Here is a 15046-nt window from a genome sequence, read left to right as displayed (position 1 = left end):
ATTCCGGTCTCCTTTTCAAGCTCCAAACCTTTGCTCTTCCTCTCAACTATGTCCGTCTGGTCGCTTCCTTCCTTTCCCACCGTCCTTCCTATGTCACCATCCACAACACTGATTCCTACACCTTCTACCCCTCCGCCGGTGTGCCCCAAGGTTCCGTCCTTTCCCCTCTTCTCTACCTCCTTTACACGGCAGACATGCCTCCACCTGCACCTCCCCTACACCTTCTCCAGTACGCCGATGACACTGCCTTCCTTGCCCTCGCTCCCACCCTGCAACGCTCCCAGCACCTTCTCCAATCCTATCTTGACCGGTTCACCACTTGGTGTAACCAGTGGTTGCTCAAGGTCAATCCTTCCAAGACCCAGGCGATCATTGTAGGCAAAACCACTCGTTCCTTCCGTCTCCTTGATTTCTATCTTACTATTTATGGCCGTCCCATCACCCTCACACCTACTCTCAAGTACCTTGGTGTCACCCTCGACCGTCGCCTCTCCTGGAACCCACATCTCCGGACGATCCAAGCCAAGGCACGCTCCCGCCTCCGCCTCCTTAAGCTCCTTTCTGGCCGTACATGGGGTCTGGACCCTTCCACCATCCTCTACACCTACAAGTCCCTCATCCGTCCTATCCTTTGCTATGCTCATCCCGCCTGGATCTCTGCCCCTCCTACCTTCTACAAGTCCATTCAGATCCTAGAACGCCATGCGCTCCGCCTCGCCTATCGCATCCGTCTCCCTTCCCCCACGCAGATCCTCTATGACCTGATTCCCTTCCCGCACCTCCTCCTTTTCCTCGAACGGTTACGGATCCTCTACACCTCCCGCAAGCTTGATCCTCCACACCCTCTTGTCTCTCCCATCCTCTCCCACCCCAACCCGCTGCCGCGCCTGCATTCCTATATCCCACCTGCTCTCCATCTTTACACCCTCCACACCCTCTCCCTCGGTGGCTTCCGTCAACTCCCCCTCCCTGATGATGCCCTCCTCCCCTCCATCTACCCCTCCTACCAACTTTGAGCCTTACCTTCCCTCTCCTCTCCTTTTCCTGTGGGCACCCTCTCTCCCTTCTCTCCCTCCCTCCCCTCCCCTTTCTCCTTGGGCTTCCACTCCCCCTACCCTCCCCCTTCTCCTCCATCCCTCTCCTCCACTGGCATCTTCCCCTCCCCCTCTCTCTCCTCTTCCCCACACCTTTTCCCCTTGGCAGGCCACGACTCTGCTGTCTTCCATCAGTTACTTTCATCGTCCTACGCCGAAGACCATCGCATGTGTTTGTGCCTCGACTCTCCTGCAGTGTGTTTGTGTTTCGTCGTTTGTGCTCCGCTGGTTCACGTGTGGCCATCTGCCATCTGCGTTTGTGCACCGTGTTTCTCCGCTTTTATCCATTGTACTACGCACGTGACCGACTCCGTTTTAACTCTGTTTTGTCTACTGTTTGTACCCCGCCGTCTTGATTGTTTTTATATCTCACTCATCTCTGTTCTGTGTATACTCTGAGGCCGAAGAGCGGCATACTTGGTCCGCTGCCGGCCTACCTGTTTGTCACAGGTATTAAAATCACAATAAAGGAAAAAAAAAAGCGCTAGGTAGTTAATCTTTGCGCAGTGGCAATATCGTAACCAATGAAGCATAACTGAGGTGCGATTATTGCTAGTTGAAAACTTTTACCAATACCCCGCCAGAGAGACGTGCAATACCGTCTCTATGGCAATTTTTGGAAGCCTCTGAGGGGGTGTAAGTCTCATGGAAACAATGCTTCAAGCTGTGTTTATCTGTGAAGTCATTGTGCACTTGTGGAAGTGTTTGGCTGATGGTTGTTAGGGACAATGTACACAGACCAGTCTGTGTTCACTGATGAATTGTGTACATGTGTTTGGGAGCTGGTGAGAAACATTCTCCTCAGTGTAAGATGTTGTGCAACTGCTATGTGTGAATAAAGATGCCAATGTGGACAGTTGAAATGTGGTTCTGTCTAGCGGCAATTCTTGCTCCATAGCATACTTGTGGTACACACATGCAGTGGTTACTGATAAATGTAGGATTTGACAAAACTTCTGTCACAATTTAGTGGAGGAGACTAGGGCAGTACAGTGAGAGTTGGTGAGTGTGTGGGAGGCAGGTGTTGTACTTAAATCATTTTCACAGCACTGCCAGTGTTATATTTTGTGTTTGTGTCCTGATCATTAGATGCATGTTTGATCCTTGCTGTGTGTACACCTTGATAATTAGAACTTATGACCATGGAACTGCTGTTGATAATATTAGGCAATGAGTTTGTTGACTTGAGATGATTGATGTGTTAGGCTGCACAGTGCCTAGTAAGAGCACTCACATTGATGACAGTGTCCTATCTGGTGTGTGTTACATGAAACAGGAAGAACTGTAATGTTGTGCAAGGGGTTGCCTCATTTTGAGAATACATACATGTTCTGTAGTGTGCAGAGCAGAGGGATTGAAAGAAAGGTAAGGGCTAGTAGCTATTTGGATGGTAGCTAATGCAGTCCCTGATGTTGAGGTTTTGTTGAACCTTTATTTATCCTACATGTTTCATCTAAGGGCTACTGGTGGAAAATCTCCCTCATGCAGTGATAACAGTGATTGCGCAGTAGAATTTGGTTGGCTGCAGCCATGGCATTTCCTTTTTGAACAGTGTGATTAGTGCATTTCTTGGTGTATTCCTTGAACTGTGTATTTGCTGTGGAAATGTGACAGATAATACAGTGTGATAGTTTAAATGGGATGGCGAGCTTAATGAGGGTCCAGTGTGCTATGAGAATGTATTGCATGTGGAATACTGAAGGGAGGGAACCAATGCTTGTGGGGTAAATTTTGTGACTGTATCTGTGAATATAAATCAAAGAATGCAATGAAAAACACAGTGGTAGAGCAAGTGTAGGTGAGAATTGTAGCAGGAGTCTTACATTCTTTGAGAGCAGAAGCAGTTGGCTTGTGGTGACTCATTTTTTCTGCCTCTCTTCATTTGAGAATATGACTCTTCCTATATGCAAGGAGAGCAATATTTGCTGCCTACTATAGTAGAAATGGACCCATAGAAAATGTCTTATTGTTTGGATCTGTTATGAATGGTTGGCACTTGGACTCGAGATACTATTTAGCACACATTCAGATATTTTAATTTTTGTCAGGCAGTATATTAGCTGGGGCCAATGACACAGCAGGCAGGTTTGGATACTGTTAGCTTTCTATGTCTCTTCTTGGACAACAACAGTAAAGGAGTCCAAAATATATATATAGTTTTGCAGGTTGTTTGGCGCAATGTGGAATAAGCGTGTATCTTGTATATTTAAGACTGCAGCACGTGTCCCCAGCGCTATGAAGCAATTTACTGACTGATTTCTAGTTGTACTTTCCTGCAAGGTAAACTCATGTCAACAACTTCACCCAGATACATGAGAGGATTTGTAAATCTCATTTCATTGTGTTTCTAGGGTGCCTAATCTGTTACACAAATATTTCACCCATCGACATTAATCAATTTCACGGCATGATTCGAGTAAAACTAGCATTTTACTGCACAGTGCGTGAAACAGCTTTTGCTGAGAAGTGTTATGGTTAATGTAAATGCAGTTGGCAGTTTTTTTGGTGTCTAGTACTAACCAGCAGCCACAAAATAATAAAATCTAACGATGAGTCTTAATGGGTGTGCCGGTATTTGCTAACTGAGGTTGTGCCACTTTCGTCTGTGTGGGGCTAGGCGAGTGGGCAGTAGCGCGCCTGACGGCCAAGGAGAGAACTACTGTGCAGTTTAGAGCGTTTAAGATGGCGGTAAGCGGGTGTGTAAGCAACTATTAGACACAAGGAGGCAAGAACAGAGTGTCTGCCTCCAATAAAATGTGTTTTACTGGTTTTGTTTCCTGCATATTTCTGTATTTGTTTCCCCCAATGGAACTAGAGTAGTGTAAGGTAATACTGATGGGTTGCAATGATGCAAGTACCTGTAGGTGTTTGGAACGAACGTCAGGTATAAATAGCAGTGTCAGGCGCTAGGTAGTTAATCTTTGCGCAGTGGCAATATCGTAACCAATGAAGCATAACTGAGGTGCGATTATTGCTAGTTGAAAACTTTTACCAATACCCCGCCAGAGAGACGTGCAATACCGTCTCTATGGCAATTTTTGGAAGCCTCTGAGGGGGTGTAAGTCTCATGGAAACAATGCTTCAAGCTGTGTTTATCTGTGAAGTCATTGTGCACTTGTGGAAGTGTTTGGCTGATGGTTGTTAGGGACAATGTACACAGACCAGTCTGTGTTCACTGATGAATTGTGTACATGTGTTTGGGAGCTGGTGAGAAACATTCTCCTCAGTGTAAGATGTTGTGCAACTGCTATGTGTGAATAAAGATGCCAATGTGGACAGTTGAAATGTGGTTCTGTCTAGCGGCAATTCTTGCTCCATAGCATACTTGTGGTACACACATGCAGTGGTTACTGATAAATGTAGGATTTGACAAAACTTCTGTCACAATTTAGTGGAGGAGACTAGGGCAGTACAGTGAGAGTTGGTGAGTGTGTGGGAGGCAGGTGTTGTACTTAAATCATTTTCACAGCACTGCCAGTGTTATATTTTGTGTTTGTGTCCTGATCATTAGATGCATGTTTGATCCTTGCTGTGTGTACACCTTGATAATTAGAACTTATGACCATGGAACTGCTGTTGATAATATTAGGCAATGAGTTTGTTGACTTGAGATGATTGATGTGTTAGGCTGCACAGTGCCTAGTAAGAGCACTCACATTGATGACAGTGTCCTATCTGGTGTGTGTTACATGAAACAGGAAGAACTGTAATGTTGTGCAAGGGGTTGCCTCATTTTGAGAATACATACATGTTCTGTAGTGTGCAGAGCAGAGGGATTGAAAGAAAGGTAAGGGCTAGTAGCTATTTGGATGGTAGCTAATGCAGTCCCTGATGTTGAGGTTTTGTTGAACCTTTATTTATCCTACATGTTTCATCTAAGGGCTACTGGTGGAAAATCTCCCTCATGCAGTGATAACAGTGATTGCGCAGTAGAATTTGGTTGGCTGCAGCCATGGCATTTCCTTTTTGAACAGTGTGATTAGTGCATTTCTTGGTGTATTCCTTGAACTGTGTATTTGCTGTGGAAATGTGACAGATAATACAGTGTGATAGTTTAAATGGGATGGCGAGCTTAATGAGGGTCCAGTGTGCTATGAGAATGTATTGCATGTGGAATACTGAAGGGAGGGAACCAATGCTTGTGGGGTAAATTTTGTGACTGTATCTGTGAATATAAATCAAAGAATGCAATGAAAAACACAGTGGTAGAGCAAGTGTAGGTGAGAATTGTAGCAGGAGTCTTACATTCTTTGAGAGCAGAAGCAGTTGGCTTGTGGTGACTCATTTTTTCTGCCTCTCTTCATTTGAGAATATGACTCTTCCTATATGCAAGGAGAGCAATATTTGCTGCCTACTATAGTAGAAATGGACCCATAGAAAATGTCTTATTGTTTGGATCTGTTATGAATGGTTGGCACTTGGACTCGAGATACTATTTAGCACACATTCAGATATTTTAATTTTTGTCAGGCAGTATATTAGCTGGGGCCAATGACACAGCAGGCAGGTTTGGATACTGTTAGCTTTCTATGTCTCTTCTTGGACAACAACAGTAAAGGAGTCCAAAATATATATATAGTTTTGCAGGTTGTTTGGCGCAATGTGGAATAAGCGTGTATCTTGTATATTTAAGACTGCAGCACGTGTCCCCAGCGCTATGAAGCAATTTACTGACTGATTTCTAGTTGTACTTTCCTGCAAGGTAAACTCATGTCAACAACTTCACCCAGATACATGAGAGGATTTGTAAATCTCATTTCATTGTGTTTCTAGGGTGCCTAATCTGTTACACAAATATTTCACCCATCGACATTAATCAATTTCACGGCATGATTCGAGTAAAACTAGCATTTTACTGCACAGTGCGTGAAACAGCTTTTGCTGAGAAGTGTTATGGTTAATGTAAATGCAGTTGGCAGTTTTTTTGGTGTCTAGTACTAACCAGCAGCCACAAAATAATAAAATCTAACGATGAGTCTTAATGGGTGTGCCGGTATTTGCTAACTGAGGTTGTGCCACTTTCGTCTGTGTGGGGCTAGGCGAGTGGGCAGTAGCGCGCCTGACGGCCAAGGAGAGAACTACTGTGCAGTTTAGAGCGTTTAAGATGGCGGTAAGCGGGTGTGTAAGCAACTATTAGACACAAGGAGGCAAGAACAGAGTGTCTGCCTCCAATAAAATGTGTTTTACTGGTTTTGTTTCCTGCATATTTCTGTATTTGTTTCCCCCAATGGAACTAGAGTAGTGTAAGGTAATACTGATGGGTTGCAATGATGCAAGTACCTGTAGGTGTTTGGAACGAACGTCAGGTATAAATAGCAGTGTCAGGCGCTAGGTAGTTAATCTTTGCGCAGTGGCAATATCGTAACCAATGAAGCATAACTGAGGTGCGATTATTGCTAGTTGAAAACTTTTACCAATACCCCGCCAGAGAGACGTGCAATACCGTCTCTATGGCAATTTTTGGAAGCCTCTGAGGGGGTGTAAGTCTCATGGAAACAATGCTTCAAGCTGTGTTTATCTGTGAAGTCATTGTGCACTTGTGGAAGTGTTTGGCTGATGGTTGTTAGGGACAATGTACACAGACCAGTCTGTGTTCACTGATGAATTGTGTACATGTGTTTGGGAGCTGGTGAGAAACATTCTCCTCAGTGTAAGATGTTGTGCAACTGCTATGTGTGAATAAAGATGCCAATGTGGACAGTTGAAATGTGGTTCTGTCTAGCGGCAATTCTTGCTCCATAGCATACTTGTGGTACACACATGCAGTGGTTACTGATAAATGTAGGATTTGACAAAACTTCTGTCACAATTTAGTGGAGGAGACTAGGGCAGTACAGTGAGAGTTGGTGAGTGTGTGGGAGGCAGGTGTTGTACTTAAATCATTTTCACAGCACTGCCAGTGTTATATTTTGTGTTTGTGTCCTGATCATTAGATGCATGTTTGATCCTTGCTGTGTGTACACCTTGATAATTAGAACTTATGACCATGGAACTGCTGTTGATAATATTAGGCAATGAGTTTGTTGACTTGAGATGATTGATGTGTTAGGCTGCACAGTGCCTAGTAAGAGCACTCACATTGATGACAGTGTCCTATCTGGTGTGTGTTACATGAAACAGGAAGAACTGTAATGTTGTGCAAGGGGTTGCCTCATTTTGAGAATACATACATGTTCTGTAGTGTGCAGAGCAGAGGGATTGAAAGAAAGGTAAGGGCTAGTAGCTATTTGGATGGTAGCTAATGCAGTCCCTGATGTTGAGGTTTTGTTGAACCTTTATTTATCCTACATGTTTCATCTAAGGGCTACTGGTGGAAAATCTCCCTCATGCAGTGATAACAGTGATTGCGCAGTAGAATTTGGTTGGCTGCAGCCATGGCATTTCCTTTTTGAACAGTGTGATTAGTGCATTTCTTGGTGTATTCCTTGAACTGTGTATTTGCTGTGGAAATGTGACAGATAATACAGTGTGATAGTTTAAATGGGATGGCGAGCTTAATGAGGGTCCAGTGTGCTATGAGAATGTATTGCATGTGGAATACTGAAGGGAGGGAACCAATGCTTGTGGGGTAAATTTTGTGACTGTATCTGTGAATATAAATCAAAGAATGCAATGAAAAACACAGTGGTAGAGCAAGTGTAGGTGAGAATTGTAGCAGGAGTCTTACATTCTTTGAGAGCAGAAGCAGTTGGCTTGTGGTGACTCATTTTTTCTGCCTCTCTTCATTTGAGAATATGACTCTTCCTATATGCAAGGAGAGCAATATTTGCTGCCTACTATAGTAGAAATGGACCCATAGAAAATGTCTTATTGTTTGGATCTGTTATGAATGGTTGGCACTTGGACTCGAGATACTATTTAGCACACATTCAGATATTTTAATTTTTGTCAGGCAGTATATTAGCTGGGGCCAATGACACAGCAGGCAGGTTTGGATACTGTTAGCTTTCTATGTCTCTTCTTGGACAACAACAGTAAAGGAGTCCAAAATATATATATAGTTTTGCAGGTTGTTTGGCGCAATGTGGAATAAGCGTGTATCTTGTATATTTAAGACTGCAGCACGTGTCCCCAGCGCTATGAAGCAATTTACTGACTGATTTCTAGTTGTACTTTCCTGCAAGGTAAACTCATGTCAACAACTTCACCCAGATACATGAGAGGATTTGTAAATCTCATTTCATTGTGTTTCTAGGGTGCCTAATCTGTTACACAAATATTTCACCCATCGACATTAATCAATTTCACGGCATGATTCGAGTAAAACTAGCATTTTACTGCACAGTGCGTGAAACAGCTTTTGCTGAGAAGTGTTATGGTTAATGTAAATGCAGTTGGCAGTTTTTTTGGTGTCTAGTACTAACCAGCAGCCACAAAATAATAAAATCTAACGATGAGTCTTAATGGGTGTGCCGGTATTTGCTAACTGAGGTTGTGCCACTTTCGTCTGTGTGGGGCTAGGCGAGTGGGCAGTAGCGCGCCTGACGGCCAAGGAGAGAACTACTGTGCAGTTTAGAGCGTTTAAGATGGCGGTAAGCGGGTGTGTAAGCAACTATTAGACACAAGGAGGCAAGAACAGAGTGTCTGCCTCCAATAAAATGTGTTTTACTGGTTTTGTTTCCTGCATATTTCTGTATTTGTTTCCCCCAATGGAACTAGAGTAGTGTAAGGTAATACTGATGGGTTGCAATGATGCAAGTACCTGTAGGTGTTTGGAACGAACGTCAGGTATAAATAGCAGTGTCAGGCGCTAGGTAGTTAATCTTTGCGCAGTGGCAATATCGTAACCAATGAAGCATAACTGAGGTGCGATTATTGCTAGTTGAAAACTTTTACCAATACCCCGCCAGAGAGACGTGCAATACCGTCTCTATGGCAATTTTTGGAAGCCTCTGAGGGGGTGTAAGTCTCATGGAAACAATGCTTCAAGCTGTGTTTATCTGTGAAGTCATTGTGCACTTGTGGAAGTGTTTGGCTGATGGTTGTTAGGGACAATGTACACAGACCAGTCTGTGTTCACTGATGAATTGTGTACATGTGTTTGGGAGCTGGTGAGAAACATTCTCCTCAGTGTAAGATGTTGTGCAACTGCTATGTGTGAATAAAGATGCCAATGTGGACAGTTGAAATGTGGTTCTGTCTAGCGGCAATTCTTGCTCCATAGCATACTTGTGGTACACACATGCAGTGGTTACTGATAAATGTAGGATTTGACAAAACTTCTGTCACAATTTAGTGGAGGAGACTAGGGCAGTACAGTGAGAGTTGGTGAGTGTGTGGGAGGCAGGTGTTGTACTTAAATCATTTTCACAGCACTGCCAGTGTTATATTTTGTGTTTGTGTCCTGATCATTAGATGCATGTTTGATCCTTGCTGTGTGTACACCTTGATAATTAGAACTTATGACCATGGAACTGCTGTTGATAATATTAGGCAATGAGTTTGTTGACTTGAGATGATTGATGTGTTAGGCTGCACAGTGCCTAGTAAGAGCACTCACATTGATGACAGTGTCCTATCTGGTGTGTGTTACATGAAACAGGAAGAACTGTAATGTTGTGCAAGGGGTTGCCTCATTTTGAGAATACATACATGTTCTGTAGTGTGCAGAGCAGAGGGATTGAAAGAAAGGTAAGGGCTAGTAGCTATTTGGATGGTAGCTAATGCAGTCCCTGATGTTGAGGTTTTGTTGAACCTTTATTTATCCTACATGTTTCATCTAAGGGCTACTGGTGGAAAATCTCCCTCATGCAGTGATAACAGTGATTGCGCAGTAGAATTTGGTTGGCTGCAGCCATGGCATTTCCTTTTTGAACAGTGTGATTAGTGCATTTCTTGGTGTATTCCTTGAACTGTGTATTTGCTGTGGAAATGTGACAGATAATACAGTGTGATAGTTTAAATGGGATGGCGAGCTTAATGAGGGTCCAGTGTGCTATGAGAATGTATTGCATGTGGAATACTGAAGGGAGGGAACCAATGCTTGTGGGGTAAATTTTGTGACTGTATCTGTGAATATAAATCAAAGAATGCAATGAAAAACACAGTGGTAGAGCAAGTGTAGGTGAGAATTGTAGCAGGAGTCTTACATTCTTTGAGAGCAGAAGCAGTTGGCTTGTGGTGACTCATTTTTTCTGCCTCTCTTCATTTGAGAATATGACTCTTCCTATATGCAAGGAGAGCAATATTTGCTGCCTACTATAGTAGAAATGGACCCATAGAAAATGTCTTATTGTTTGGATCTGTTATGAATGGTTGGCACTTGGACTCGAGATACTATTTAGCACACATTCAGATATTTTAATTTTTGTCAGGCAGTATATTAGCTGGGGCCAATGACACAGCAGGCAGGTTTGGATACTGTTAGCTTTCTATGTCTCTTCTTGGACAACAACAGTAAAGGAGTCCAAAATATATATATAGTTTTGCAGGTTGTTTGGCGCAATGTGGAATAAGCGTGTATCTTGTATGTTTAAGACTGCAGCACGTGTCCCCAGCGCTATGAAGCAATTTACTGACTGATTTCTAGTTGTACTTTCCTGCAAGGTAAACTCATGTCAACAACTTCACCCAGATACATGAGAGGATTTGTAAATCTCATTTCATTGTGTTTCTAGGGTGCCTAATCTGTTACACAAATATTTCACCCATCGACATTAATCAATTTCACGGCATGATTCGAGTAAAACTAGCATTTTACTGCACAGTGCGTGAAACAGCTTTTGCTGAGAAGTGTTATGGTTAATGTAAATGCAGTTGGCAGTTTTTTTGGTGTCTAGTACTAACCAGCAGCCACAAAATAATAAAATCTAACGATGAGTCTTAATGGGTGTGCCGGTATTTGCTAACTGAGGTTGTGCCACTTTCGTCTGTGTGGGGCTAGGCGAGTGGGCAGTAGCGCGCCTGACGGCCAAGGAGAGAACTACTGTGCAGTTTAGAGCGTTTAAGATGGCGGTAAGCGGGTGTGTAAGCAACTATTAGACACAAGGAGGCAAGAACAGAGTGTCTGCCTCCAATAAAATGTGTTTTACTGGTTTTGTTTCCTGCATATTTCTGTATTTGTTTCCCCCAATGGAACTAGAGTAGTGTAAGGTAATACTGATGGGTTGCAATGATGCAAGTACCTGTAGGTGTTTGGAACGAACGTCAGGTATAAATAGCAGTGTCAGGCGCTAGGTAGTTAATCTTTGCGCAGTGGCAATATCGTAACCAATGAAGCATAACTGAGGTGCGATTATTGCTAGTTGAAAACTTTTACCAATACCCCGCCAGAGAGACGTGCAATACCGTCTCTATGGCAATTTTTGGAAGCCTCTGAGGGGGTGTAAGTCTCATGGAAACAATGCTTCAAGCTGTGTTTATCTGTGAAGTCATTGTGCACTTGTGGAAGTGTTTGGCTGATGGTTGTTAGGGACAATGTACACAGACCAGTCTGTGTTCACTGATGAATTGTGTACATGTGTTTGGGAGCTGGTGAGAAACATTCTCCTCAGTGTAAGATGTTGTGCAACTGCTATGTGTGAATAAAGATGCCAATGTGGACAGTTGAAATGTGGTTCTGTCTAGCGGCAATTCTTGCTCCATAGCATACTTGTGGTACACACATGCAGTGGTTACTGATAAATGTAGGATTTGACAAAACTTCTGTCACAATTTAGTGGAGGAGACTAGGGCAGTACAGTGAGAGTTGGTGAGTGTGTGGGAGGCAGGTGTTGTACTTAAATCATTTTCACAGCACTGCCAGTGTTATATTTTGTGTTTGTGTCCTGATCATTAGATGCATGTTTGATCCTTGCTGTGTGTACACCTTGATAATTAGAACTTATGACCATGGAACTGCTGTTGATAATATTAGGCAATGAGTTTGTTGACTTGAGATGATTGATGTGTTAGGCTGCACAGTGCCTAGTAAGAGCACTCACATTGATGACAGTGTCCTATCTGGTGTGTGTTACATGAAACAGGAAGAACTGTAATGTTGTGCAAGGGGTTGCCTCATTTTGAGAATACATACATGTTCTGTAGTGTGCAGAGCAGAGGGATTGAAAGAAAGGTAAGGGCTAGTAGCTATTTGGATGGTAGCTAATGCAGTCCCTGATGTTGAGGTTTTGTTGAACCTTTATTTATCCTACATGTTTCATCTAAGGGCTACTGGTGGAAAATCTCCCTCATGCAGTGATAACAGTGATTGCGCAGTAGAATTTGGTTGGCTGCAGCCATGGCATTTCCTTTTTGAACAGTGTGATTAGTGCATTTCTTGGTGTATTCCTTGAACTGTGTATTTGCTGTGGAAATGTGACAGATAATACAGTGTGATAGTTTAAATGGGATGGCGAGCTTAATGAGGGTCCAGTGTGCTATGAGAATGTATTGCATGTGGAATACTGAAGGGAGGGAACCAATGCTTGTGGGGTAAATTTTGTGACTGTATCTGTGAATATAAATCAAAGAATGCAATGAAAAACACAGTGGTAGAGCAAGTGTAGGTGAGAATTGTAGCAGGAGTCTTACATTCTTTGAGAGCAGAAGCAGTTGGCTTGTGGTGACTCATTTTTTCTGCCTCTCTTCATTTGAGAATATGACTCTTCCTATATGCAAGGAGAGCAATATTTGCTGCCTACTATAGTAGAAATGGACCCATAGAAAATGTCTTATTGTTTGGATCTGTTATGAATGGTTGGCACTTGGACTCGAGATACTATTTAGCACACATTCAGATATTTTAATTTTTGTCAGGCAGTATATTAGCTGGGGCCAATGACACAGCAGGCAGGTTTGGATACTGTTAGCTTTCTATGTCTCTTCTTGGACAACAACAGTAAAGGAGTCCAAAATATATATATAGTTTTGCAGGTTGTTTGGCGCAATGTGGAATAAGCGTGTATCTTGTATATTTAAGACTGCAGCACGTGTCCCCAGCGCTATGAAGCAATTTACTGACTGATTTCTAGTTGTACTTTCCTGCAAGGTAAACTCATGTCAACAACTTCACCCAGATACATGAGAGGATTTGTAAATCTCATTTCATTGTGTTTCTAGGGTGCCTAATCTGTTACACAAATATTTCACCCATCGACATTAATCAATTTCACGGCATGATTCGAGTAAAACTAGCATTTTACTGCACAGTGCGTGAAACAGCTTTTGCTGAGAAGTGTTATGGTTAATGTAAATGCAGTTGGCAGTTTTTTTGGTGTCTAGTACTAACCAGCAGCCACAAAATAATAAAATCTAACGATGAGTCTTAATGGGTGTGCCGGTATTTGCTAACTGAGGTTGTGCCACTTTCGTCTGTGTGGGGCTAGGCGAGTGGGCAGTAGCGCGCCTGACGGCCAAGGAGAGAACTACTGTGCAGTTTAGAGCGTTTAAGATGGCGGTAAGCGGGTGTGTAAGCAACTATTAGACACAAGGAGGCAAGAACAGAGTGTCTGCCTCCAATAAAATGTGTTTTACTGGTTTTGTTTCCTGCATATTTCTGTATTTGTTTCCCCCAATGGAACTAGAGTAGTGTAAGGTAATACTGATGGGTTGCAATGATGCAAGTACCTGTAGGTGTTTGGAACGAACGTCAGGTATAAATAGCAGTGTCAGGCGCTAGGTAGTTAATCTTTGCGCAGTGGCAATATCGTAACCAATGAAGCATAACTGAGGTGCGATTATTGCTAGTTGAAAACTTTTACCAATACCCCGCCAGAGAGACGTGCAATACCGTCTCTATGGCAATTTTTGGAAGCCTCTGAGGGGGTGTAAGTCTCATGGAAACAATGCTTCAAGCTGTGTTTATCTGTGAAGTCATTGTGCACTTGTGGAAGTGTTTGGCTGATGGTTGTTAGGGACAATGTACACAGACCAGTCTGTGTTCACTGATGAATTGTGTACATGTGTTTGGGAGCTGGTGAGAAACATTCTCCTCAGTGTAAGATGTTGTGCAACTGCTATGTGTGAATAAAGATGCCAATGTGGACAGTTGAAATGTGGTTCTGTCTAGCGGCAATTCTTGCTCCATAGCATACTTGTGGTACACACATGCAGTGGTTACTGATAAATGTAGGATTTGACAAAACTTCTGTCACAATTTAGTGGAGGAGACTAGGGCAGTACAGTGAGAGTTGGTGAGTGTGTGGGAGGCAGGTGTTGTACTTAAATCATTTTCACAGCACTGCCAGTGTTATATTTTGTGTTTGTGTCCTGATCATTAGATGCATGTTTGATCCTTGCTGTGTGTACACCTTGATAATTAGAACTTATGACCATGGAACTGCTGTTGATAATATTAGGCAATGAGTTTGTTGACTTGAGATGATTGATGTGTTAGGCTGCACAGTGCCTAGTAAGAGCACTCACATTGATGACAGTGTCCTATCTGGTGTGTGTTACATGAAACAGGAAGAACTGTAATGTTGTGCAAGGGGTTGCCTCATTTTGAGAATACATACATGTTCTGTAGTGTGCAGAGCAGAGGGATTGAAAGAAAGGTAAGGGCTAGTAGCTATTTGGATGGTAGCTAATGCAGTCCCTGATGTTGAGGTTTTGTTGAACCTTTATTTATCCTACATGTTTCATCTAAGGGCTACTGGTGGAAAATCTCCCTCATGCAGTGATAACAGTGATTGCGCAGTAGAATTTGGTTGGCTGCAGCCATGGCATTTCCTTTTTGAACAGTGTGATTAGTGCATTTCTTGGTGTATTCCTTGAACTGTGTATTTGCTGTGGAAATGTGACAGATAATACAGTGTGATAGTTTAAATGGGATGGCGAGCTTAATGAGGGTCCAGTGTGCTATGAGAATGTATTGCATGTGGAATACTGAAGGGAGGGAACCAATGCTTGTGGGGTAAATTTTGTGACTGTATCTGTGAATATAAATCAAAGAATGCAATGAAAAACACAGTGGTAGAGCAAGTGTAGGTGAGAATTGTAGCAGGAGTCTTACATTCTTTGAGAGCAGAAGC

The 15046-nt window shown here is 42.9% G+C and overlaps 6 non-coding genes across 6 annotated transcripts; all 6 read left to right on the top strand.

The window, feature by feature from the left end:
* Positions 1–1589: 1589 nt before the first annotated feature.
* Positions 1590–1729, top strand: LOC126292405 (U4 spliceosomal RNA). The gene has a single exon (XR_007552142.1). It is a non-coding gene; the product is annotated as a U4 spliceosomal RNA (small nuclear RNA).
* Positions 1730–4011: 2282 nt separating this feature from the next.
* LOC126292404 (U4 spliceosomal RNA) lies at positions 4012–4151 on the top strand. Its single transcript, XR_007552141.1, has one exon. It is a non-coding gene; the product is annotated as a U4 spliceosomal RNA (small nuclear RNA).
* Positions 4152–6433: 2282 nt separating this feature from the next.
* LOC126292403 (U4 spliceosomal RNA) lies at positions 6434–6573 on the top strand. The gene has a single exon (XR_007552139.1). It is a non-coding gene; the product is annotated as a U4 spliceosomal RNA (small nuclear RNA).
* Positions 6574–8855: 2282 nt separating this feature from the next.
* Positions 8856–8995, top strand: LOC126292402 (U4 spliceosomal RNA). The gene has a single exon (XR_007552138.1). It is a non-coding gene; the product is annotated as a U4 spliceosomal RNA (small nuclear RNA).
* Positions 8996–11277: 2282 nt separating this feature from the next.
* Positions 11278–11417, top strand: LOC126292401 (U4 spliceosomal RNA). Its single transcript, XR_007552137.1, has one exon. It is a non-coding gene; the product is annotated as a U4 spliceosomal RNA (small nuclear RNA).
* Positions 11418–13699: 2282 nt separating this feature from the next.
* On the top strand, positions 13700–13839 carry LOC126292400 (U4 spliceosomal RNA). The gene has a single exon (XR_007552136.1). It is a non-coding gene; the product is annotated as a U4 spliceosomal RNA (small nuclear RNA).
* Positions 13840–15046: the final 1207 nt, after the last annotated feature.

The sequence above is a fragment of the Schistocerca gregaria genome, chromosome 9, assembly GCF_023897955.1.
Source record: "Schistocerca gregaria isolate iqSchGreg1 chromosome 9, iqSchGreg1.2, whole genome shotgun sequence".
Taxonomy (NCBI): Eukaryota; Metazoa; Arthropoda; class Insecta; order Orthoptera; family Acrididae; genus Schistocerca; species Schistocerca gregaria.
This window is presented reverse-complemented; position numbering and strand designations above follow the sequence as displayed.